This window comes from Halyomorpha halys, unplaced genomic scaffold, assembly GCF_000696795.3.
Source record: "Halyomorpha halys isolate HHAL.00 unplaced genomic scaffold, Hhal_1.1 Scaffold433.1, whole genome shotgun sequence".
NCBI lineage: Eukaryota > Metazoa > Arthropoda > Insecta > Hemiptera > Pentatomidae > Halyomorpha > Halyomorpha halys.
The window spans coordinates 120996-124038 of NW_027115152.1; the positions used below are offsets into that span (position 1 = coordinate 120996).

Below are 3043 nucleotides of genomic sequence, written 5' to 3' on the forward strand. Positions count from 1 at the left end.
CATTATATTGAATGGACGGTAGAATTTAAAGAAAAAATAGGCAATCTGTCATTCCTTGCCTCTATTCACATTAACCTGGTTTATCTCGTCTTGTACTCTGTTTTACTGTTCATGTGTTTTAATTTTCTTCGGAGATAACAATCCATAAAATTTACGGATATTGACAAAGGATTAAAAAATAATAACTAAGTCTAAAGTAACTTATTTTAAGCTTCGTTAAACTACTTTAAATAAAATATTTCATACAGTCGAGAGAAGAAAATTGTTTTCTAAATAAAATGTTTTATCGTCATTATTTTGAAAATTAGAGAAATTTTAGAAAGTTAAAATGAGAAAATATGGTTCGAAAATGAAATTTGAAGATTTAAAAAAAATATATAACGTTAAAATTAAAGTCTTACTTTAAATAAACAGTAATAATTTATAACGGTTTTTCTATTTAATAAATTGTAATTAAATTGAAATCCAGGATTGTATTTTTAAGGGATATTTCATGCTTATTAAAACGTTTTTGAATTTATAGTAACTTCTAATATTTTGTAACGGAACAAAAGTTAATAAATCGTTAAAATAAATAAAATCAGTATAAAAAGGACAAGATGGAATCAGTTCTATAAATAACTGCTCTGAATAACTGTACGATGCGGTAATTGCTATTCCATATATTATATTGAATCACGTTCACCCACAATCAACAACTATTTCTAGTTTGTAATGATTTATATATAATCGAAAATAATATTAGACATCCAAATAACAATTTCTCTGGATATATTTGATTATTAGAATATTATACTTCAAAAGTAATTGAAGATATAAAATGTCAAATTAGGGATTAAAAATTTTGATTTCGAAAATAATTCAGCAGTTTAACGCCATTAATGATAATAATTTAATAAATGATACCTTTAAACAAATTAAAAGTTTTGAATACATATTTTATTCTAAAATAATATGTTAAACACTTTTATTTTTTGATCAATTTAATATGTTATATGATATTTCGACGATCGAAAATTATTCTATTCATAATTTTAATTATTCATCAGAAAATGAATTAAACTTTATATTTGTAATAGTCTCAACCTTCTTTATTAAAACTTATTACAAGCCCAACGTTTAGGCCTTTTAAGAAAACATGAAAAGTGTTGTGATAAGTTAATGATAGTAAAATACAAAAATTGTGAAAGGCAAAAATTATCAAATGTTATAGTTACAAATACAGGCTTATTTGGACTGTGTTAAATTGACTTGGGTAAAATAGCCTGCAAAGTTTTGTAAATCAATGTGAGGCTGTGATACTAAAGAAGGTTGAGACTATATATAAATTATGGTTATGTAGATTTTATTTTATTATGGTTATGTTTTAAGTTAAATAAGTAATTTTGATTTATATAAAGTATTTAGTTTATTATAGGCCAGAGCTCATTTCTTTTTGTAAGTTATAAAGTTTATATTGATTTAGTTATCCACAAATAAAGTGTATTTAATAAGTTGAAATGAATTGCCTTTGTTATTTCATAATATATATATATATGGTAATTAGGTTACTATGATTGAATTTTTTTTACTCCCACTTATCTATTAATGGAATGTGTATAAAGAAAAAGAATTGCAATCATGAGAAATTTCAAATTCCGGTTACGGACCAAATACACGTTTTGAGGTGCAAATTACCAAATCTTGTAAAATTATATACCGTTAGAAAGCCAAAGATTTTAGAAAAAAATAGTATTTAGCATGCAAAGTCGTAGAAGGTAGTGGAGAATGACGAAAAACGTATAAATAAAATATCTGAGCTAAAGGTTAAGTGTGTTAAAGTGTTCAATTACAATTGGAGTTCTGGCAATGATCAGATGCTCCACTCAAGTAGAGTGTTTGCGACTTTAGCGCACTTAGTTAACCTCCACTGGCTCACTACCAGGGACGCGGTGAGAGGGATGAGATGGGATCTAGAAGAGCTCTACTTCACACCTCATACGTGGGCTCGGGAATCCTCAGGTCGATAGTTTAAATATTGTATATAACTGTGTAAATGCGACTAGTTATTATTTTATTTTTTGTTTCTTTCTGTACATAGTTTAATTATATTTATTTTATTTACCCTTCTGTTTACAAATATTTATGGAGAGATTTTATCTATTTGTATGTACATTCTTTTTTTTCATTTATTTTTATTTTTACTTTATTTGTTTTTATTTTAGTATGAATGTGATCGGTTATCACAATTACTTCTTGCCCAACAATATTACTTATTGCCCCAGATTGTAATATTTATAAATAAATAAATTCTAAAATAACAAAGTATTCAACTGAGTTTAATCTGTGATATAGTATTCAGTTGAGCTTAACTGGTGGGCCAGTCGTGTTTACACGTCACCATATTTATGAAATGGTTAGTTTTTGACTAAAAATCAGACCATAAATCATTCTGATTACTTTCAGTACTGATTCTATAACCTTTTTATCATTGAATGGAGTTTAAATTTTAGTAAACTGTAATATTTTTGCCACACTTTCGCAAAAGAAAACAGAAACTTTTTTGAAAAATAAATATAACTTTCTTGAAAACTATTTGAAAAAATTGGAGTGAATCAGCTCATTTGTAAAATCAGTAGGAGAAATTATTGTTAGAGTGGATGATAAAGAAATATCCGTTCTGAAAGGAGCAAGGAACCGCATCAAGTTTTTTAAAAGTAAAGATATGTCTTGTTATATGATATGCCTTATGCATTTTTGTTAGTATAAATTGAAATTCATAATCGTAACAATAAATATAAATAAGATGATTTATATGAGGATAATGTTTGACAATTTAGTTTCACGAACATTTATAAGTTACAGGAACAATACCCTGGACACGTTTGATTAATTAATGATTAAATTTTTTTCCTACAAACAACTAATTATTTTTCTAAAATATTTAGAAACATTTACATATTGTAAAATAATTTTGAATTTACTTTCATAATTCTCGCATTGGACTCATGATTTATTCTGAATTATTATAATATATAGTATATAATAACTAGTATTTAAATTA

At 25.6% G+C, this 3043-nt stretch overlaps 1 protein-coding gene and 1 long non-coding RNA gene across 2 annotated transcripts in view; one reads left to right on the forward strand and one right to left on the reverse strand.

Moving 5' to 3' along the window:
- LOC112211290 (histone-lysine N-methyltransferase, H3 lysine-79 specific) overlaps window positions 1–3043 on the reverse strand; it is a gene marked incomplete at its 3' end in the record, with an annotated part of 127291 nt that overhangs the window by 116131 nt on the left and 8117 nt on the right.
- The window catches only part of LOC106682659 (uncharacterized), a 4160-nt gene continuing 2965 nt past the window's right edge, over window positions 1849–3043 (forward strand). The window contains exon 1 of the long non-coding RNA XR_001343464.3: window positions 1849–2001. This is a non-coding gene — a long non-coding RNA (uncharacterized lncRNA). The remainder of the gene's footprint in view (window positions 2002–3043) is intronic.